The sequence below is a fragment of the Dermacentor silvarum genome, chromosome 1 (genome assembly GCF_013339745.2).
Source record: "Dermacentor silvarum isolate Dsil-2018 chromosome 1, BIME_Dsil_1.4, whole genome shotgun sequence".
Classification (NCBI taxonomy): domain Eukaryota; kingdom Metazoa; phylum Arthropoda; class Arachnida; order Ixodida; family Ixodidae; genus Dermacentor; species Dermacentor silvarum.
This window is the reverse complement of record NC_051154.1, coordinates 438,374,152-438,398,863: the sequence shown is the minus strand read 5'-3', so window position 1 is coordinate 438,398,863 and position 24,712 is coordinate 438,374,152.

Here is a 24,712-nt window from a genome sequence, read left to right as displayed (position 1 = left end):
TTAGTACCCACGTCCGAATCAATTTCAGTGGTTTTTGAGTGTTAACCTTTATTTTGCTGACTAATCGTCATTTTTGCTTAGTCATACTCATGGCTATGACTTCGATCATGAAACTTTAGCCTTTCCTTACACTTAGTACCACATCTGAACCCGCTCCATTGGCTTTTGAGTGTGAATATTTTTTCGCTGAGTAATGCAGTTTTGCTGAGTCATGCCCATGACTAGGCCTTCTACCATAATGCTTTAGTGTTTTCTTCCCTTAGTACCCAGGTCCCAAACCATTTCGGTGGTTTTTGAGTGTTAAATGGTTTTTCGCTGGGTCACTGTCATTTTAGGCGGCTGTTTCATGACCTACATGGTACGCATGTAATGATATTTATGTCATGACCTATCATTTATGTTCGTCATGCACCGTTGCCATACTACGCCAATTTTGGTACTTACCAAGTTAACGAAACGACCATGAGAGCACCAAGACGTAGGCAGCTGTTTCATGACCTACATGACACACGTCATGATATTCATGCATGACCTATCATTTATGGTCGTCATACACTCTTGTCAGACTACACCAATTTTGGTAAGCACAAAGTTAACGAAACACCAATGAGAGCTCCAAGACGTAGGTGGCTAGCTAGATAGATAGATAGATAGATAGATAGATAGATAGATAGATACTGTCAAAGTAGCAAATGTTCGCCAAGAAATGCTTCCCATTTAAAAACTTCTCTATCTTGTACCGCCACCTATGCCGGTAACGGATCCGGTTGTATTAATAATCTCTTGCATGCTTTTCTTCCCCCGCCTTCTATTTACACCACGGCCTCTGGTCTTCGGGGAAAGCTTTCGGGGAACTTTCGTGACCCTACAGTGTTATTTTTCCTTACTAGAGATGTGTTTGCTTAAAAAGTATAAGATAATTGCAAAGTGATTTGCAAATTAATCAGAAAGAATAAGTTTTCCTGTATCAACTATTATATATGCAGACGATACATGAACACTACCTTGAGCAAGAACGGCGGCTTTAAAATGTAGCTAAGCGTAAAAGCACCGCATCATAATTGGCTCCATAGGCAGTGCTACGATGTTCTCACTCTTCGATCATTCCTACCAAGATACCATTTCAGTGCACGCCCGCCGAATGCGGTGCTTTACTAAACATCAAGCCGTCGATAATTTCAAGTTGACAGCGAAGAAATGTAATGGCTCTTTCTATCATTGCGTAAGCATTCTACGGCTACTGCCCTCGCAAGTATGTGGGAATGGCTGTAACGCGTGGCGCAATACGCATCATAAGAATACATGGGTTACTCTGGGGCTATTTATGAGACTGCCTTATGATTACTTGGATTTATGACGATTTATTGTAGTTTAATGAAAGGGTATTTGGAGTAATTAAGGAAGGAAGGAGAAATAGACGGAAAGATAGGGAGGTATAGCCAGTTCTCAGGCCGGCTGGCTACCCTTTGCTGGGGAAAGGGCGTAAGGGGAATAAAAAATAGACAAGAGATCCTAAAAAAACGGGAGAATACGGCACTGCTTAACGCATGTCTCTAAGACCCGTTCTCCGCAAGAAGCGTAACAACGCTTTAAAATTCTGTGCAGAGGACGGTCTCGGCCAGTGTCCCAGGACCATAGGCGGAACGTGTTCATTTTTCCGGGGGGGGGGGGACTGGGGCCTGACCAGCCTTCCAAACCTCACCCATATATATATATATATATATATATATATATATATATATATATATATATATATATATTGCCCTTAATAACAATTACACTTGAAACTTCGTCTGACCTCAAAAGATTGTTCACTGAAGTCACGAGCGAGTATTTGCAAGACCTCAGAGTAGGAGACAATTCAGTTTTACAGCCTAAGTCCCCTCGCACCGCCAAGAGACTGGCGTCCTTTGGTTGAGCCATGCGACAAGCGGATTCAGTTAAACACGTTAGGGAGATACATGTGTCTTGTGCGTATTGACACGTATACATGTTTATCTTTCACCGGTGGCCGCTTTCCACCGGCTGACAAATGTTAAACGTTATCGCTCGGCGCAGGACGCGCCTGTATCGGAAGTTTCTAGAACGTTATCGATGCTTCTTTTCGTTGCCTGTTTTCAGCGACGCTTATGTTATCTGATTGTGTGACCGACGCGAATTGTCTAGAACTTTCTGGAAGACACGCGGGCATCAGGGATTAATCTGGAACCTTCGATGACTCAGGTATAAAAGCCGACGCACTTCACCGCTGATCAGATTTTCGACGACCGCCGACTGTGTTCGCCGCTTTCGTTGTGCTTTGAGTGTAGCTTGCTTTTGTGGGCGCAGGTTCGCCCAATAAAGAATCAGTTTCTTCATACACAGTTTTACGACTGTTTACTTCAGCGTCACTACTACGTGACATCTGGTGGAGGTGCTTTTGTGTCCATGCAGCGGACGCCCCCGCAAAGCCGCGACCCAAGCCCGAAACCGGAGGACAAGACCAACGTCGCCAAGGACCAGCGAGCTAGCCGTAGGCAGCAAAGACTTTGCCAGAATACGGACTTCTTCCCGAGAAGACCACAGCGATCAAGGCCAAGTCAACGACCCCAATGGCAGCCCCAGCGTCCCCCATCCTGCTGCAGCAACCTCGGGAGCCACCGACCTTCCGTGGATCATCAGCTGAAGACCCTGAAACATGGCTGGAGACGTACGAGAGGACCGCGACATTCAACAAATGGAGCGACGACGACAAGCTGCGCCATGTCTATTTTTCGTTGGATGACGCTGCTCGGACATAGTTTGAGAACAGAGAGACCACCCTGGTGACTTGGGACCTATTTCGCGAGAGCTTCGTGAGGACCTTCACGAGTGTCGTACGAAAAGAAAGGGCTTAAGTTCTCCTGGAAACCAGAGTTCAATTGCCGAACGAGAGCATCGCGATCTTCATGGAGGAGATGACTCGCCTCTTCCGCCACGCCGACCCCGACATGTCTGAAGAAAAGAAAGTTAGGTTCTTGATGCGGGGCGTCAAAGAGCATCTATTAACCGGATTGATGCGCAACCCGCCCAAGACTGTGGCAGAATTTGTTTCGGAGGCGACAACGATCGAGAAGACGCTTGAAATGCGAGCCAGGCAATACAACCGCCGTGCGCTCACAAACTACGCCGAAGCTCAAGCTCTAGGCGCCGATGACCTGCACGAGACGATCAGAGCGGTTGTACGGGAAGAACTACAGAAATTATTCCCAAGATCGCAGCCTCAGGTGACTTCAATCGCGGACATAAAGAAGAGGTTCAGTGATCACTGGAAGTGCCAGAAGTTCCGGCATCGCCTCAACCACAGCCACAAGCGATGACCTACGCCGCCGTCGCCCGTCGTCAAGGCCCCCCTCCGCGCTCGCGCCAGGGCCCCGTAACGCCGCAGTTCCGTCGTCCACCGCCGCCGCCGCCAGCACGCCCGCCCGTCGCCCAGCGCAGCTACCAGCGGAAGACGGACATTTGGTGCGCCCCCGACCACAGCCCGCTCTGCTATCACTGCGGGAAAGCCGGTCATGTCTACCGCCGATGCCCATACCGCGAAATGGGCCTACGAGGGTTCGCCGTCAACGCGCCACGTCCACAGGTTGGCGAGCGACCACGCGACATCGCTGACTACCTCGCCGGAGCCCAGTGGCAACCACGACGACCCTCACGCTTGCCGTCACTAGGACGCTACCTGTCACCGCAGCGCCGACCATACACTGGCCCAGCCAGGGGCCGGTCCATGAGCCCCTATCCGGGAAACTAAAAGCAACAACCGATGGAGGTGTGGTTGCTGTACGACGCAATGCCGAAGATCCTCCGCCGTCATCGAAGAATATTCGCGAATCATCACGACGAGATATCAGCACGCCGCCTGGAAAGAGCCTTGACGACAACACTTCGCCGCCGAAAGTAGACCTACCGACGCGACGTAGCAGCAACGGAGCAAGCCGACGCAGCCGTGATCCGACGCCACGACTTAACCGTAACGCCAGACGACGGTCTACCGACCTAGACGTGCTAATCGATGGTCACAACGTCACCGCTCTCGTCGACACTGGAGCCGACTATTCCGTCTTCAGTGGCCCGTTCGCCGCCAAGTTGAAGAAGGTGAAAACGGCCTGGCAAGGACCCGATATCCGGAGAGCGGGAGGCCACCTCATAACGCCGGCTGGAATCTGCACAGCACGAGTCACGGTTAACAACCGCACTTACCCAGCGAGCTTCGTAATCCTGCAGCAATGCTCCAGGGATGTCATCCTAGGCATGGACTTTCTAAACCAACACGGTGCAGTCATCGACTTAAGGTCCAAGTCGATAACGCTTTCAGCACACAAAGCGATACCGCCGGATACAAGCATCAGTTACCATGCCTTGAATGTGCTTGAAGAACAAGTCACCATTCCGCCTGGCTCAAGCGTAAGGATTTCCGTCGGTACCGAAGTGTCTGCAGACATACATGGAGGGCGTCATCGAGGGCGATCATCACTTACTGCTCGACCGTGAAATTTGCGTCGCTAGAGGCATAGGTGAACTACGCGAAGGGAAAGCAAGAGTGATGCTCACGAACTTCAGCCACGAATATAAGCACATTAACAAAGGCACCATGGTTGCCTACATCGACAAAATAGTACAAGCCAGCAGTGTTTCGCCTTCACGGATTCTAGTGCACCTTCAACGACGACTGTAGTACCTGAACCAACTTTTGACGTCAATCAGAACCTTCCCAATCATAAGAAAGAACAGCTAAAAGCTCTGCTCCTGCAATACAAGGATTGCTTCTCGTCGTCGTCAAAAGTTCGACAAACCCCTGTCGCCAAGCACCGCATATAACCGACGAATATGTCCGCCCACTCCGTCAGAGCCCGTACCGAGTTTCGGCGCGCGAACGCGAGGCCATAAGGCAACAAGTCGACGAAATGCTACGCGACGACATCATCCAGCCGTCCAAGAGTCCGTGGGCATCCCCCGTGGTGTTAGTGAAGAAGAAGGATGGAACCCTAGGTTTCTTCGTCGATTATCGTCGCCTCAACAAGATCACGAAGAATGACGTATACCCCCTTCCACGGATTGACGACACCTTGGATCGACTGTACAACTCAAAGTATTTTTCGTCGATGGACCTCAAAACCGGCTACTGGCCAATCGAAGTCGACGAGAGGGACCGGGAGAAGACTGCTTTTATAACACCAGACGGACTGTTCGAGTTCAAGGTCATGCCGTTTGGTCTTTGCTCGACATCTGCGACTTTCCAACGCGTCATGGATACAGTACTGGCAGGCTTGAAGTGGCAGACTTGCCTCGTCTATTTGGACGACGTCGTTGTGTTTGCTTCAAGCTTCGAAGAACACCTGCGGCGCCTTGAAACAGTTCTTCAAGCAATCAAAACATCCGGACTCACGTTAAAGCCCGAAAAGTGCCGCTTCGCATATGAGGAGCTCTTGTTTTTGGGCCACGTCATCAACAAGTCTGGAGTGCGCCCCGGCCCTCAGAAAACTGCGGCCATCTCAAACTTTCCTCCGCCCGCTGACAAGAAGGCAGTGCGTAGATTTCTTGAACTGTGCGCCTATTGCAGGCGCTTCGTCAAGAATTTTTCACGAATCGCTGAGCCACTGACGTATCTCACGAAGGCCGACGTCGAGTTCAAGTGGGAGACGCCGAAAGTCGAAGCATTCGAAGAACTGAAGCGACGCCTGCAATCGCCGCCAATAATTGCGAATTTCGACGAAAATGCCGATACCGAAGTCCACACCGACGCAAGCAGCGTAGGACTCGGCGCCATGCTTGTGCAGAGGACTGACGGACTAGAAAGGGTTGTAAGTTACGCTAGCCGGTCGCTATCGAAGGCGGAAGCAAATTATTCCACAACAGAAAAGGAGTGCCTCGCCATCATCTGGGCTACATCAAAGTTTCGCCCCTACCTCTATGGCAGGCCCTTTAAAGTTGTGAGCGACCACCATGCCTTGTGTTGACTAGCTAACTTGAAGGATCCTTCAGGTCGCCTCGCACGCTGGAGCCTGAGACTTCAAGCATTCGACATCACCGTCGTTTACAAGTCCGGGCGAAAGTACTCTAACGCCGATTGTTTGTCACGCGCCCCCGTCGAACCGCCGCCACAAGACGACCAGGCTGACGATACTTTCTTGGGACCCATCAGTGCCGACGAAGTCGCCGACCAACAACGAGCCGACCCGGAACTAAGGAGCCTTGTAGACTACCTGGAAGGCAAGACCGTCATTGTGCCGAAGGTGTTCAGGCGAGGATTGGCGTCGTTTTTCTTGCAAAACGACATTCTCCTAAAGAAGAACTCGCCTCTCCGAGCCAACTACCTCCTCGTGGTACCCTCAGCATTGCGTCCAGAGGTTCTGCAAGCTCTCCATGACGACCCGCACTCTCGCGAGGATACAAGAAAAATACTACTGGCCTCGCCTCTCTGCCGACGTCGCCCATTACGTAAGGACATGCCGAGACTGTCAGCGACGCAAAACACCGCCGACAAGGCCAGCCGGGCTTCTATAGCCAATCGAGCCACCTTGCCGACCGTTCCAGCAGATCGGGATGGACTTACTGGGGCCTTTTCCGACGTCGACGTCCGGGAATAAATGGATCGTCGTCCCTACGGACTACCTCACCCGCTACGCCGAAACACAAGCCTTGCCCAAAGGCAGTGCCGCCGAGGTAGCTCGATTCTTCGTTGAGAACATCCTCCTGCGTCACGGTGCCCCAGAAGTCCTCATCACCGACAGAGGCACGGCCCTTACGGCAGAACTAACTCAAGCCATCCTGTGGTACAGCCAGAGAAGCCATCGTCGCACCACCGCCTACCACCCGCTGACGAATGGCCTCACCGAGCGTCTAAATAAGACCATCGCCGACATGCTGGCAATGTACGTCGACGTCGAACACAAGACGTGGGATGTCATCCTTCCGTACGTGACCTTCGGATACAACACGGCCGTGCAAGAAACGACGCACATGGAGCCGTTCAACCTGGTCTACGGAAGGAACCCGGCAACGACGCTTGACGCCATGCTACCAGACGTCGCTGACGAAGAAAATCTCGACGTTGCCACTTATTTGCAGCGTGCCGAAGAAGGTCGACAGTCGCCCGCCTGCGCATCAAGAACCAGCAGAGGACCGACAGCCGACACTACAACCTACGACGACGCTACGTCGAGTACCAGCCCGGCGACCGTGTTTGGGTCTGGACTCCGATACGCCGACGAGGACTTAGCGAGAAACTGATGCGTCGCTATTTCGGACCATATAAGATAATCCGACGTATTGGCGCACTGGACTATGAGGTCGTGCCAGACGGTATTTCGCAATCACAGCGGCGCCGGGCACGACCTGAAGTCATCCATGTGGTGCGTCTTAAACCTTTCTACGCCCGCTGACGACGTTAGGTACTTTGTTACTTTGTTATTGTTTTTATTTTGTTTATTACGCATGGTTTTGTCTTCGCTTTCGTGTTTGCAGCATCGGGACGATGCTTTTTTAAGGGGAGGGTATTGACACGTATACATGTTTATCTTTCACCGGTGGCCGCTTTCCACCGGCTAACAAATGTTATACGTTATCGCTCGGCGCAGGACGCGCCTGTATCGGAAGTGTCTAGGACGTTATCGATGCTTCATTCCGTTGCCTATTTTCACCGACGCTTAAGTTATCTGATTGTATGACCGACGCGAATTGTCTAGAACTTTCTGGAAGACACGCGGGCATCAGGGATTAATCTGGAACCTTCGATGACTCAGGTATAAAAGCCGACGCGCTTCGCCGCTGATCAGATTTTCGACGACCGCCGACTGTGTTCGCTGCTTTCGTTGTGCTTTGAGTGTAGCTTGCTTTTCTGGGCACAGGTTCGCCCAATAAAGAATCAGTTTCTTCATACAGTTTTACGACTGTTTACTTCAGCGTCACTACTACGTGACAGTATTAGGTCACACAAGTACACATCTATGAAAACGCAAGGTAACGCCTTGTAAACGATTAAATACAAAACATTCAATCAAGAAATCTTTTCCTGACGAAAGGTCAGTCATTGAGAAGATAAGACATAACATATATAAGCATTAAACGATATATAACAATTTCTGAACACAACTTAGGACTAGAATTATTATCAGAAGTACAATGTGATTCCATTACGCTATAGTTTCATTACATGTCAAAGGATGCCTTAAGCCACTGATTTCGTTTATTTTCTGGAGGCAGAACAAATGATTATACAGTAAAAATTATCAGATGCCCAAGTAAATAAACATATTAGCAAATAAACAAATGAATAAGACAGCGATATCTCAAAAGCGCGAAAGGACTCGATAGCAAATATAGGAACAACGTGGATTGTGTTACTGAGAGGGAAATGCAGCGTACGACGAATGAAAATTAATAAGGAAAATTAACAGATAGACTAGGGAGTTTTACAAATAGCGCAACCACACGTCTTTTCTTACCCAAATGCCCTCACTTTGCATGCGCTGCTATGGACCCCATTTTCGTTCTTTTGTATAACGTTTTGCGTTGTTTTCTAAGCCAGGTGGTTTGCTTTTCCAGTTGGTGCCTTTCTCTCTCCTATTAAAGACATCAGTTCGTTGTCTGATGCGATGATTTTACCATCATTGAAAAAGTGTTCGTTCGGGCACTTGATCTGGAAATGAAGTCGTCGGCAATCCTAATCAAATTGATTTTGCGGGAGAGTTCTTTGTGGGCGTGAAAATTGCCAGATGGTTCAAACGGGCCTGTCCAGTCGTCGACCGCAATTACATCTTCAGTCGTCGAAGGCAAGAAAAGAACCTCTCGGATGTGGTGGATGAGACCGGTATGGCCAACGCATTTTTTTAGCTTGGCCATTTCCGGCAAAAGGTTTCGCAGGTGTTCGCCCTTGCCCCCCGTAAACATGTGCACGACGTCCCCGAATGTGTGCAATGATGCCGACCTTTGCTGGCTTAAAATGTCAATCAGCATATCTCTGTGCAAAATCAGGCGCCCTGGTTCAAGGTCGTCACCGTAGCCCTATGTTATATATGCTTCGTCTTCCTTCCCTATGGCAAGCTGCTGAATGTGGGACTTATGCTGCCACATATCAGGTGGGTACCTGTTGTTTAACGAAGACAGCACTGTGTCAAGTACTTCATAGAGCCTCCGGCAGTACATGTCACTCGCTGAAAGAAACACGTGAGCTGAGGAACCTTCTTGATAGCGGCGTGGAGTCTTCTTTAGCCTAGCGGCTAGAACACAGGGGTCCTCAACTTCTACTCTTCCTGCCTCTGGCATACATATTGGGTCACGCACTTCATTTTGGAGTTAATCTGCGCCGAGTTCAAGCTTGGGCGATCCGAGATGGCTGGTCCCTTCGCGTGCGCTGTCTCTCCGCGCGCCTAGTGTTGTTTCCGCTGGTGCTTATATGGTGGAAAATACGCTTCCTTTTCAGCGTCAGATGGGTTCTGGCGAAGTACCGATAAGCGAGGTGCCCACTATTGGTTTTGTCGTTGGTGCTCATGCTGTGTTTGTAGCCGGTGCACATTGCAACGTCCGCAGCCGCGGTAAAAGCAAGCTCGACGCCTGTTTTCAATTTCTCCTTTTATTGCGACAGCAATTGTATCGACACCCCAGGCAAATTTTTCCTGTCGTCGTCGCCGTGATATTCCGTATAAAGTCCAAAAGTCATATGAGTGAGCGACCCATACACTGTGGGTGCGAGAAAAAGCCCGTGACACGGAGCCGAAAAGTACGGCTGCTTGATGGACCTTATCTTCCAACGCGCTCAGTATTCGGTTTAGTTGGAGGTCACGTGATCAAATGTAGGCATGGGTAGGAGAGCACGCATCTTCTCATCTAGGCCTGCCGCAGCTGCAAATTACTGTGTGCGGTTGACGCTTACGCGGCCCTCGTGCCGTATCCAATTGTTGGTAATCATTGGGGGGTGCAATGATCAAGGACAAGCAGCGATGGCTGCTAACTTCATGCGTGCTGTCTTCCTTCTTAGGCTGTTTTTTCGCGCCCCAAGTGTTGCAGATCGCATAGCCTAAGTTAAGAGACAGGGGTAATTGGAGATCGCTGACCGAAGCCGTCCTGTAGTGGACATAAAAATATGCAGATGATGATGATGAATCTAATTTTCGTACTCACGGTGAATCGATTGGCTGTACGAACCATTCGCACCCCGCTGCCGGCGTTCATCATAATGTCAGCGTTGTGATAGCGACTGCTCGTGGTCATCCAGCGGCATATTTACAGGTTTACATGGTCTGTGCATTGCACGATGTTTGTTATTTTAATTAGTGAGTAAATGTTACTACAATTCATATAGGCGATATAACCAACGTACAGACTCTTGTGAGGGCCGCACTTTTCTGTTGCAATTTTGACGAGCCTTACATGGGACCGGGCCATTTTATCTAATTTTTCCAACTACGAGTATGAAATTCGCCGTAAACCTCCACGATCGCCTCCTGTCGCCATCTATAGCCATGTACAACTTTAGAAGGCAGCGACATTTGTCCCTCAAAGGCGGATGCACACGAGCATCCACCAATGGGCGTGCACTCCAGACTGACGTCATGAGCCGGGCGGCCGGTGACCCCACCGATAGAGGACTTGGCAGCCCGCGCTTCGAGCTGAGCCGAGTCGCATCAGCAGGACTATTTCTGTAGTAGCGGTGGAAATCGGCTGCTGCGCTTCAGTGGTCACGGCGGGGCGCCTCTCATGTCTTAAGTCATCACCGACTTTTTTTTGTAGTTGCGACGCGCGAAAGTACACTTCGCGGGAAAATTCGCAGTGGAGCGCGATCGTAATCGCGCTGAACGCGATTGCTTGTCGGTAGGATTAAAAAAAAATATTTGCTTTCAAGTTAGGGGTGCGGCTCTTACACGGATTTGTACGGGAAGAATCTTTTTCGTGTAATTGTCTTATACTTCGCTATCATTAATACTGCTTCGCCTTTCCGGCAAAACTGCAGTCTCTTTTTTTTTCTGAGTTCTAGTAGAAGCTCTGCTGCGTATTACTGCTATTGATTCTGATTTCGAGTGAATCCGGCTTGCCTCACTTCGGTTACCAAGTTAATTATATCTATTTATGACCTCTGCATGCACGTTGCGATGTTTCCATCCTCAATAAGTCGCTAACATTACCTATTTGGAACGACAAACAATGCTGAGACGCATATCATTCACGTGCATTCCACACACCGTTGATAAAAGACTGCCGAAGGGGTCACTGTAGTCTGCAGGTCATTTTCAGTGTCAAAAAAGTGTGCAAAGCAATCTGTAGCGAGTTGAACATACAGCAACATATTGATTCTATAGACATAGGCTATCCATATCATTAGAAATAACTGTTAGTTGGCTACCTCTTTCTCTTTCAAAATATAATAAATTTTGTCCTGTGTACACATTGAAATATAATGTGTCTACGCATGGAGTTCACACTGGAAATTAAAATAACATGTTGAAGTGAAAAAATACGGATGAGGGAGCCGCCGTTGGTGCTTCAAATGCGCTTGTTGTCCCATTGCCAGGACTTTCAGAAATAAACCGAAAGTATGAATAAAAGCCGTGGACTTCCGCGTCAACAATGATGCCGTGAGCTTGGAGCCACAATAACATTTTAAGGAAAAATGTACAGACAACTCAAAGGAAACCATAAACGGTTTGGGTAACAGGACTCTGGTGCTGACATTTCAGGAGCGGGGGGGGGGGGGGGGGGTCAGAGCCCTCTCGGAAAACTCTGGAGGGGGCTCGAGCCCCGGGGCCCCCCCCCCCCCCCCCGTAGTCGGCGCCTATGCCCAGGACCCTTTCCTGAAGAGTACTGGGAAGGCCACGCCAAGCCACAAGCGGCACGGAAGCGTCTACATGAAGGCGAATACATGAATAATAAGTTTGATTGCGAAAATTATTGAAGCCTAAATAAGACTACATAAGAGTAATGAAGGGTAAGGAACCAGAACGAAGACAAGCGAATAAATTTTATTTGAATAATAATTTAGCAGAATAAAGAATGTTTGTTGTGGAATATTAAGCCTAATCAAGGTTAATGAAGTGTATTTACGATTAGTAAATCATAATTTCAATTGAATAACATTCAATTGATTTAGGCTAATCAGGGTAAATATGGTAGATAAGATGATTGAAGCCTAAATTCAAATATATCTATATTGATTACGGCTAACCAGGATTACTGAAGGCTAATTAAGATGCCGTAATTTTAATTAAAAGTAATTATGATTACAATCCATAAGCACACTCAGAAATCATAACGGCAATGCAATATAACAATTGTTAGAATACTGAATGGGAATTCAGATTCCTTACGCTTATATTATTTTTCTCCAAACAAGAACATTTCGGAACAATTAGGTTCTTCATTCAGATAATTGCAAGAGGCCTTTGCAATATTTGCACGCGGAATTTTTCATGCCACTGCGGCGACCATCGCTGTCCGCGGCGAGCGCAAAAGCACCCCTCACTTCTACCATTTTTATTAGGCGCGATACTGGCTAACGCAACCGGCGCCTTTGTGGCAGCGAGCTTATCGCTTCCGCCCCACCCCCAATTTTGCCCCTTCAGAGAGTAGAAGCTTGTTTACCCATTATCCTTCCGTGGGGAGAATGGCTGTTGTTTGTAGGTTACGCCAGACTTCTTATACTGAAGAAACTACTGCACTCGATATTTTATGTAATACATAAACAAAAAGCGGAATTACCGCATTTTTAACCCATGAAATTTTTATTAGCGAGATTTACGTCATAAAAAAGATATAAATTGCCAGGATCAAGATTATGGGATACAAATGAAGAAAGTTTGTAAAGCAGGCTTGTATCTACTAAAAAAATGTTGCAAAATTATGAGATATACAATATATGGTCGTCTAATAGGCACTATCTCCGAGAAAAATCGCAATTTTTCATTGAACAGGCCTGCCGGGTTGCCGCCGTCGATGTTCCGGGCTGGTTTGCATCGTCGTCGCTCTCAGAGTCCGACGAAAATGCAGCATCCTCAGACTCGATGCGCTGTTCGATCAATCGATAAAATCAGCCGCAGATGCAGCGGAATCAAGAGCGCGCGGCACTGCCGGATGAGGCCATCTTTATTTTCTAGTTTGGCGATCGCGAAACTTCGGAGCGCGCTCAAAAATTACCGCCTGGCGTAAATAATGCGAACTTCTTAGAATACAATAACATAGTAAGCCTCCTTCACGTCCGATGGCGTGATAACTATCGAAAGCTGCGTTTCAAGCTATCGATAGCGGGCCAACGATTCCCAATGGGTGCGGTTAAATAGGCGGGGCCATCAGCGCGGCAGCAAGGAGGGAGCCTTCCCTCCTCTCTCCTTTACGCAGAAACACGTGCTCCCTTACTGCTACGTTAGGAGCTCATACTGGTTCGAGTCACCTTTCAGTATCAATAGACGTGGAAACTGTCCAGTGTCATTCAAACTCGAGCCTTTTGTCGCAGAGAGTGGGATTTGCTGATGCTACGAAAGAGGGCAGCATAAGTCACCTCCAGCGCCTGGTATAAGCAAACAATTTGGCGGCTACCAACTCGCTCAGCGCGGCGACCAAGGCGTAAGTTGTTCAAATTTTCGCAATTAATATTTCTTTTATATAGAGTACAGCGGGTAAAATTTATGACATTGTCCTTTGTGAATCATTTAACCAAGTTTCAATGTAGGATGAAGGTCAAATCTAGGAAATGGGACGTTAGGATGCTCACACATTTTCTCGACCTTGCTGTTTGCAATTGGTGGGTCGAACACCGTCGCGATGCAACAGCTTTGCACTTACAAACAAAAGAGGCGCGGTCTCTGCGGTCTTTCAAGCAGGATGTAGCTGAAACATGGTACAAGGGATTAAAGGTACCAAAGTAGACCAGCAGCTCCAGAGACTGCACCAGCCGAGCTGCCTGACGGCGACACGAGAAATGGATTTGACCATTTCCCAGAATTTTGTAAAATTGAAAATGCAACGCAATGCAGGAACCAAAATTCAATGTTTTCTTGTGGCTGCAAGGGCAAAGTTGTTTCTTTTATTTTTACCAGGCCCACAAAGAATGTCCACGTTTGTGGACACTCATTTGTACCATTTGAAAATGAACAATTTTTCACAATTTTTTCAAGCGAAGCTTGTTATAACTCACAGATTTCGGTAGCGTCCATGTACGCACAAAATTATCATCATTAGGATTGGCTCGAGCGTCGTCACCTTCTTCCGCCGCTGGCTCGTTGGCGCCCCTCGGTTTGCGCTCGTGCTCGGCACGCGCTCGTGCCACTGCTCCTGCTTTCGGCGTCGTCGTCTGCTTCCACCGCTGGCTACGTTTCCGCTAATCATTCCAGCATAGAATTTCACTTCTCTTCTGCCGTCATAATTGGGAGGCCGCGTTTACGGGTGTATGAGCCATTGCTTAAGGGGTTATGAGCCATTCAGTGTCTTATTTAATAGACAGATTTAATTTTGAAGCAATTTTATGGAAATCCATCCAGAATGAAAGCGCTCAGGAAAGGGCTCGTCGTCGACATGCCCATTTTAGCGTGAGGGCTTCTGAAGCCCAGGCGAAACGTCAGCGATGAGCCGCGGACCCCGAGTTGAGGGAGCGCAATGTTGAGGCCAAACGTCAGCGTCGTCTTGCCTTCCAGGAACCCGACAACGGTGGTGCACGCCTCGTCAACGCTAGAGCGAACTTCCGCGGTGCGATGGCCAGGTTTCAACGCCATTTTTTCAACCGTAACTTCGGAGGCAGCTGCAGTGCGTGTGAACGGTCGTGGTTCGAGCACAACGTGATAATCGTCAGTGCTATTCGTTCGGAGGAACACCGAAGAAACACACACGACAAGCTTCGCTTACCCCCATTTCCTCGACAGGGCTACTGATTTTCTCTGCACTTGATGATGATATGTGGCGTTTGGTGGCACAAGGGCCAAATGTGGCCAAAGAGCGCCAAGGCAGGAATGATGAGTGCTCACTGCAATAATGGTTCATGTGACGCGGCTGTATAGAGGCCGAAAACTTAAAGCTGTAAAGTGCTTAAAATGTATAGGAATCAAAAATATGATAGTGACTGAAGTAGGGTATGCTATGAGTATGAGATGTGTAACAAGGTTGTGATAGCATAACATGTATTTAAATATGGAAAAGTGATTGTTAACAATGAGTAGCAGAATAGCCTCACCAGGTACCTTGAGTATAAGGGCCCCGAGGCATGTGCTATAACAAAGGTTGACATCGCAACAGTGGCCTCTCGCAGGAGGCCGTGCTACGAAATTCTTGAGGAGAAAACACCAAGTTCTCTGCACTTCTGAAACTATTTCAAATGAAATGTTGAAAATGTTTATGTTTGTCTTGCCTACATTTTTTTCGGTAGTGAAGAGGTTAAGGGCGATTTGTACCTCCATATTCAGTCTCCACAGCTTACTGCGAAGCACGAAGCGGACGAGTTCTCGAAAAATCGACAGTTTCTTCAGTCCAGTGGCCAAGAAGACTCTCCAAGTTTCCATTCAAACCAGACATACGGAAACATCATTTCCAGCCCCTTCTTTGTAACACCTAGACGAGAATGATGCGAATGCTGACTGCATGTGCCGAATACGAAAGCGAAAGATCGGGTGCCACGCTGTTGACAGACATTGAACGTGCATGCACTTCCTTAGTGGCGGGTTCATTGGACATTGGAAATTTTACACAAAAGCAGGTTGACAACTTCTCCAGGAGGCGCTTGCTGGAGTCCCATTGGCAGCCGCCAGAAAATTATAGCTTCCCACACTGCATCCACAAGCAAGGCAGTAAAGAGAAGAGATACTTGAGCCACTTGCATTTACTTAAATATAAGTGGCTTGTTCTGTTGGACAGACAAAGAGGTCTCTATTGCAAATACTGCGCATTGTTCACAACGGGCAGCGTAAGAGGCTACCAAAAAATGTTACACTTCTAAAACTTGTGACGAGGCCGCTAAAAACATTTTCCAAGCTACTAGGCAAGGATGGTGATCTTCCTCTGCATGAAGCCACCAGATACCACAAGCAAGCAGTGGAGGATGGAAAGAACTTTCTTGCGTGTGCTGATGCACCAGAAAAAAAAATGCCGCCAACAAAGTTTTCAACCAGCGTCTTCTCCAAGTGACGGAGAACAAAAGCGCCTGCTACATATCGTAGAATCCATCATATTTCTAGGGCGTCAAGGCATACCGCTTTGTCGACATCGAGATGGTGGCAGGCGTCTCGACAACTTACAATAGGTGTCGTGAGTCATTAACGACGGCAATTTTCGCCAACTTTTGGGGTTTCAGGTACCCAGTGGTGACAAGGAACTTGTGAAGCATCTTGCCAACGCGTCATCTCGGGCTACATATATCAGCAAGACGACTCAGAATGAGCTGATCAAGTGTTGTAGGGGAGGAAGTCCTTGCTAGGGTCACTCAACAGGTACAAGAATCCGGCATGTAGTGTTATGTTCGATTAAACCACAGACGTAGCCCATACGTCACAGTTGTGTCTTATTCTGCCTTATGTCCACAAAAACATGATCCGAGAATACTTTGTGCAGTTCGTAGACATTCGTAGTGACATTGGTGGCTCGGGTTTTGGCACCGGTATAAGTAAACCCATTGTGGCAGGAAGGGCGCTCGGAGAACAAGTTATTAAGGCTCTGAAGGTGTTAGGACTTGATCTTGAAAATTTCGTTGGTATAGGTGCCGATGGCTGCAGCGTCATGGTCTCTCAGGTTTGTGGCGGTGCATCCGAAATGAAGCACTCTGCACCCTATGCTGTGCACTGTCCTTGCTTCAACCATGTGTGGGCTTAACTTGTCGTTGTCGAAGTCATCTAGGCTTCAGTCCATTATGAACGCTGTTGGTGTTATGAAGGAAGTAATTAGCTTTTTTTGAAGTGTCACCAAAACAAACTACTGTTCTGAAGACCATCCTTGGTGGCCAACTTAAAGGCGTCTGCGAAACCAGATGGGTTGAGCGACACGAAAGCGTTATAGGGTTTCGGGATTCAATGGGCAGCGTGGCGAAAGCTCTGGATAACGTTTTCGGTTGGACAGAAATGCACAGCTCTGCAAAAGCTATGAAACAGGCCCGGCCGAAGGCCGAAAGTACCATGCGTTGGCCCGCCCTAGCACTCCCCGCTACTTTTAAACCTGGCCTGTACCCGGTCCAGTCCCGAAAGATTCCGGCCCGGCCCGATCCGGCCCGGTTCGGTTCGACCCATTAGCTCTTGAGCCTATACGAAGCTAGGTCGTGTTCTAGGTTATTGTCAACATACTGTCATGTGATCAACGGGCGCCGGGCGCTTTGTTATTATTAAATTATTGGGTGTTACGTGTCAAAACCACAATCTTATTATGAGGCACGCCGCCGTATTGGGGGACTCCGGAATAATTTGGACCACCTGGGGTTTTCGAACGTGCCCCTAAATCTAAGTACACGGGTGTTTTCGCATTTGTCCCCAATCGAAATGCAGTCGCCGTGGCCGTGATTTGATCCCACGACATCGTGCTTAGCAAGCCAACACCATAGCCATTAAGCAACCACGGCGGGTTACGCAGAGTGTTCTTCAAGCTGCACACACAGCGCTGTTATCAAGGGAGTACGTGGTTGGAATTCGTTACCTATTTATGAAAGACATGAGTTTAGTTTGGGAAATATTTGATGGCATTAACTAATTCGAGCACCAAGCACATATCGCTTTCAAGTCAGTTTGTAGCATTGGCTTTCAGTGTTATGTGCTACATGTTGATAAAGTACACAATCATGTTCAAATAGCCTGATTTTGGACGTCACGTATCTAGGTAAATCATTAATATAGATTAGAAAAACTAAACGTCCAAGTACGCTGCCTTGTGGAACTCCAGACGTAACATCAGCATAACATGAGTTAGAATTGTTAACGGATGTAAACTGCATTGTAGATGAGAGAAAATCAGTGATCCATGCAATTATATCAAGGTTAATGGTAAGTTTTGAAGGTTTAAGTAACAACATATTGTGTGGAACGCGATCAAATGCCTTAGAAAAATCTAAAAATATTACAATAACTTGAAACCATGCATCTCTCAGTGCGTATGTGGCGTTAATAAATCCGGCAAATTGGATGTCGCCTGAGTAGCCCTTGCTAAAACCATGCTGATGCTTGAAAATAACGTTATGGTCTTCAAGGTAGTTGATGACTTGAGTGTGTATGATGTGCTCGAGTAAAGCGCTGGTTAAAGAGATGGGTTGATAATTAAGTGGAGAAGCACGATCAGCTGATTTGAAAATGGGTATTTGAGCTATGCGCCAGTCATTAGGAATGCAGCCAGTAGATAGTTACTGGGAAAATAGAGCGGTTAACATGGAACAAATACTATGCGATGTATTCCTTAAAGTTTTATTATTGAAGCCTAGATGATCGGCACTAGATGATGTTTTTATGTTTTCAGATTAGTTAGTAGAGATAAAACACCAGGCTCACTGATGACTACCTGGTGCTTAGTTATTTCCTCCAATGTCCTCAATGTAGGCAATGAGTTAACGTTTTCATGAGTGAAAGTTGTTAAAGGTATCATTAGGAAGTTGAGCGCAATCGAAATCGGGGATAGGAGCACCACTAGAATCAGTAAGACTGGTGTCCGCACTAATTCCTGGATTCACCACACGCCAAAAGTGACGAGTATTATTTATGAACATGGATGGCAAGCAACGAAAAAAAATTTATGGTGAGTACATTTTTGCGATGTCGTATAATCCTTTTCACATGCTTTGTATCTATCATGTGTACTCGAGAAGCCAATAAGATTGGCCGGCCTGTAAGGTCTTGTTTTCGTTATTGAGCCGCCGAAGCTGGTCCGTAAACCAAAGAGATCTGCCTTTACAGGTGATGAATAACATAGGAATGAACTTGTCGATGAAATAACCGGGGATAGCTTTAAAGAGTACCCAGTCCTAGTCAATGAAGTGCGAATCAAAATCATATAAAAATGCACCTGAAAAAGTTGTTATTCAGTGTTAATGGCGTCAAAATTATCTTTACCGTAACGCCTTATTTTCTTTTATTGCGATAGCAATTATATGGACACTCCAAAGCGGATTTCTGCCGTCGTTATGAGGTTCCGTATGACGTCAACGGTGATGAAATCGTCTCCGCTCGCCGTATGCTGTACGTGCAAGTGAACGGGCGCGAGGGACGCGCGCTTTCACGGGGAGCGAACGCACGGCGGAGAGCAAACGCGCGTTCTGCGCCGTGCTCCTTGAAGGACTGCATAATTAAGCGTCTCTTTCCTCCTTTACAATCACCATTTATACATAGATCAAACGCGACTTCTTGTGTCGCGCGAAAGGCCGTGGGGGGACGGGAGGGAGGAAGGGTAGGCGACGTTTAGCTGCGGCACCAGATGCCTATATATATAAAAACGTTGCGAGGCGAGAAGGTGCTAAAGACTTCCGACGCTGCTCGACGAGTGTCCCGTTCTGATCTCGTCGAAAAACCTCCGAGCCGCACCCAGAGGGACCGGCAACAGTCACCAATGCCGCGCGCGTTCGGTGCGAACGCGGGCGAAACGACGACGGCGTCGACAACAGTTCTGTGCATTGTTGGTGCTGCTGCATGTCCAAGTTTATACAGCTGATAAAACTACTATCCTTACTCCGTAAAGCTCTCTACTAATTTGCTATCGCAATTGGTTCACCTGGCGGGTGAAACTGCGACACTTTTTTTTTGGTAATTGTCCTTTTGCTAGCGCGAAGGTTGATGCATCCAGTAATAACATCATGGTCAGCGATGTCTTATTCATGAGTTATGTGGAAAATATATCAAGATTGTTAGCTAAGACGAAGTCTAGAATATTGGCAGAATTGTCAATGTCAGTGGATCGTGTTGGTTGATTAAGGAGTTGCAATAATGAAAAGTCAAGGTACGTGCTGAGAAAAGAACGTGCGGATGCATCCGCGGCCGATACAGAGAGCGTCGACCAATCAATAGTTGGAAAATTTGAATCCCCAAATATGATAATTACTGAATTAGGAAAAAGCGCAAGCACCTCGCTCAGCACCCGATGATACTTATCGAAAAATGCACCAGACAAGTAAGGTGGAAAGTAAAAAAAACCCATGATCACACCCTTCGATGAAATCCAAGCACGTTCGAGAAAAGAATAGATAATGATGGGTGCGGCAATGAATCCTTCCTTGATCACGATGAGCACATGAGCACATCTCCCCTTCTGCGCTGTTGACTATGACAGCGAAAAAAACTTCAAAATGGTTGCATCCGTAAAGATGTTATCGTGAATGGTGTCGTTGAGCCATGTCTCGGTAAGTGATACTAAAGAAGCCAGGCACGAATCGATGAGCGATACCGTAGGTGCGGTATCGCTCATCGCGTTTGCCCTTTTTGTGCACAAACTTCTAGCGTTTGTGCACAAAAAGGGCATTTTTATGGGTGCTACAGTGCGATTTTACTGGCGAGCTGGTAGATGAACCTAAGCTTAAGGAAAAGGACGAGGAATCACTCCGCCGGGAAACAAGAACAGCCTGGCCTCCATAGGCGTTCCAATCGGAAAACGCATTGTTCAAAAAGTGTTTGTTGAAAATAAGACGCACTCGATCCCCGTCTTTCATCATAGTTTGCGAGAACTAGCGAAGCTTCCATAGCTTCTCACAAATGGCTTCCGAGTAATCTCGCGAGATGCTCAAATTAGTGTATTTCAACTTGTAGCCGCGGCGCAGAACCAGTTCAAATTCCTTTTAATTGAAGAATTTGGCTATGATAAGCCGCTTCTTTCAAGATGATAACCAGCCCATACGATGTGTTCTCGAAAGTGACGTCCCGGTAATCCCAAGTTTTTCTTTACAAAAATTATTCACGAGTCATTCTGACTCTTCCCAAGTTTCAGACTTCACTGAAACTGTTATGCCATAAAATAGAACAATGAACCAACTAGAGCGATTTTCAAGGTCGTCAATGTTTTCTTGTGCACCTACAAGACCCCTGTCATTGTTCGCGATGGACTGAGCAGATGGGTCCACTGCAAATTTCTGCTCTAAATCAAGGACACGCTTTGTCAGTTTTTCTAAACCACATTTTATCTCTGCGTGAATTTGAAGCACCTTGATGACAGATTATTGAAGTATTGAATTACCAGCTTCAGCACATAAGATAGAGCCCAGCCACAAGGTCTATCTTTTCCTCCCGAACCTTGATCCTGGGTCCCGCGTTAGGCTCGACATGACCGACTCGGTATGACGCAAAACAAGCAAGCACCACAGATACGATACACAATCGCGAACACTTCTAATGGAGTAAATGTATACGGCTATTAACCATAAACTATTACCATGCGTACTTGGAAGCGCGTGGTAATTTGTTATGGCGGTGGTATTGAACAAATACCGCAGTGCAGGGCAGCTGCTTCTCTACAGAAATGTTTAGCCCCCCAAAATAATGCTTTTCAGTCGCATCCATTTCAAGTGTGTGGTGGGCAGAGAGGAAGCTGCTGCCAAAGTCGTGGTGAGAAACGATCGGGCCCAGGCAAAGCAAGTGAAAATGAGCAGCCTTGTAAGAGGTTTGACATTCTATTTCTTTTAGTCAAGTAAAAGGGGAATCTATCCTATATTTGTTGGTACCAGCTGTGAACTGTCTAATCACAAGTATTTAGTCCTTTTTTCTCAGGCTAAAATTCCACGAAGCCTCGTTGTTTGGAACAGTAGCTCTCATGAGTGATTGCAACTCAACTTAGTCTCATGAGCAATCTCAACTTACCTCACGGAGCAGAGCTGCAGCCAAAGTTCAGAAATATTGCTGCTGAGAGCACGGATAACGCGTCAGAAAATTCACACTTTATTATTGCATTTTGTTATACTGCAGAAACTTTGCTTTGGGAGGAGTCAGCTTTCGGTGAGTCTCTTTTCCTTCTCTGGCTGGCACATTCAAAGGCCGGCTAAATAAGAACCAATTCTCTCATGTGCCTTAGTGCGTCACGTTTGCCTCCGTCTTTAGGTTCCCATGGACTCATAGAATGCCCCGCCTCATTTGTCCTACATGCCTCACAGCAGCCATTATTGTCTGCACCACTAATATGCTGGTGCTTGCACTCAATAAAATGTTCTGGCTTATGAAGCATGCCTAACCGGGTTCAGTATTTTCAGTGAAAAACAGTAAAGCGAAAATGTGTGGCAAGGTTGCTTTTGTGCATTTTAATTAAATGATGAGCTCAGCCTGCACCACAATGAGTAGTAATGCAGCAAAAGCGGCAACCACTCTGAATTCTCACATTTGAGCCCCGCTATAGAAACCTGTGTTAGACTGTTCACTGTAATGATGTACCACCAAGTTACTTAAAGTCAGAGCTCCTACTCATGCTGGCCATCTACATTGCTAAAGCTGAGAAGTGCTAAAAGAAGAGTGCAGATGCATTCATCATTACACCTTCGTAAATAAATATCACGTGCCGTAAAATCAGTTAACGTGGTTACCATTGTTTACCCATTAATTACAACTTTTTGCTAAGGGTGAAAGAGACATTGTCAATACCCCTCTAGCAGTGGCGCACCGACGGGGAGGGGGTTCGGGGGTCGTAACCCCCCCCCCCCCCCTGAAGCCGAGTTACTCCAATCCCTTTTGTTTAACCCTTTTCTTTCCTTGCGTCTTTGAGTACTGCAACTAAGCTGTAAGACGCGCTATCGTCTGCACGCTCGCAAACTTGCGCAAAAATAAAATTTTTTGACAATTTCCCGTGAAGCAATGCAAATTAGTGCTTTTAAGATGGTATTGGCAAACTGTCAACCCCCCTCCCCCCTCCCCCCTGGCAGAGATCCTGGGCGCACTACTGCCATCTAGTCTACACATTTTCATGCTTTCGTTTGCTTTTGTAGTTTTGGATGCCTACAGTATGTGAACCTGAATGTCTTGTCATATTTTAGTTAACGTGTATCCGTGTCCCTAAGCACACACTCAAGCGGTGAATGTATATTCTCCTGCAATGAGCAGCCACCTAACATTGCTGTTTACTTATTTGTCAAAAATCTTCAGTTTTAAAAGAAAACCACAAGTACAATTTGCTGAGCTGATCGAATGAAGATGGAACATGTTGCCTAAATATGTGGATTTTCAAGTGAATGAATTAACCAGTAAAAGAGGGAAATTGCTTCCTCGATATAAACGCCTGGTGTTTCTAAGTAGAAAACAATTTTCAGCTTTTATTGGTCAATTACAATTTAGGCACCTGCCAAATTTTTAATACTAAAGACTTAAGATACTTTTTTGCACTAAACTGCGAGATGCGACAAAAACAAAATGTAGTTAAATGTTTACTTTTCAGGCCAAATCAGCAGCAATGCGCAAGTAGCTGCTGATTTCACGTACTTAGAGCATGGCACTGCGAGTATAGGCAGATTAATAATAAGCCATTCCTCCAATTCCAGTTAATTTAAGGCTATGCCAGCTAGGTAGATCTTTTACCTCAGGCAGAAAGCTGATGTTTTCTCATTTTAAACTTTCCTTCAGTTCCGCTTGGTCTGCGGCCTCTTTATGAATTTGCGTACAATACAATACAATCTTTATAGTGCGTAAAGGAAAACAACGTACAGATAGCAGGCCCACCAAAGCCTCAGAGGGCTTGATTGGCAGTGCCTGACCGTGAGGTCGCAGAAAATTACACAATATAGGGGGCGGAGCAAAATGTTGAAAAGTTATACAAAATGTTACATTAAAGTTCGAAAATTCAAAGTTGTTTTTTTAATCCCACGTATTGTGTTTGCTTCTAACACATGCGTTGGTAATTTATTAAACATGGCTGGAACATAATATTGCCGCGTTCTTCTTCCGTATTTTGTCGCAGTCTTGGGGATGAAGAAGGCTTCTTTCGGTCGGAGCGGACAGGCGTATATCGTACTTTAAAATCATTATTCTAGAAGTGTTTAATTACAACACTTTCGACAGTCAGGGAAGTGAAGCTTGGCAAATTCAACAACTTAAAGACGTCTGCATCTGTCCTTGGACACAAATCGCATGCCATTATTGACAGCAGTGAACGTAAAATTGAAGTTAATTCTTGAGCTCGACCTGAGAGTACAATGGCCATACACAGTGATGCCATAACGTAGCACACTGTAGACTAAGGCATGGACAATAATTTTTCACACGGATACTGCCATAAGACATCGCATATTGTATAATACACAGGAGACTGCGCTCAGCCTATTGCAGAGGTGGGATAATTGCGAGTTCCATAAAAGGTCACTCAAAAAGCAACCCAAGATACTTAACAGAAGATGCATTTTTAACAGGTTGACATGTGCATTCACGAAAGTCAGATGTGTGTAAGAATAACGATGTCGTAGGCAGGATTTTTTTCACGGGGTTATGTAAACAGACAAGTCGCGTTTTAGAAGGGTTGATGCTTATTAAATTAGCCGTAAACCAGTCCATAGATTCAGTTGCCTGATTCTATAAGGAGCTGATTGCATCAGAGTAATTAGGTGCACAGGATGCAAAAACCGTATCATCGGCATATATATATATAATTACCTACTACATTGGACAAAACATTCACATAACTGTAAAAAAGCAGAGGGCTTAATATTGAGCCCTGAGGGACTGCAGAATGAATGCAGGTACAACCACTTAAAGTATTTCCCACCTTTACACACTGCCGTCTATCCTGCAGAGAGTTAGTTACTAAATTGCAGAATGATCCACGAAGGCTTAGCAGAGACAGTTCCTGTAACAATATGTCTTGA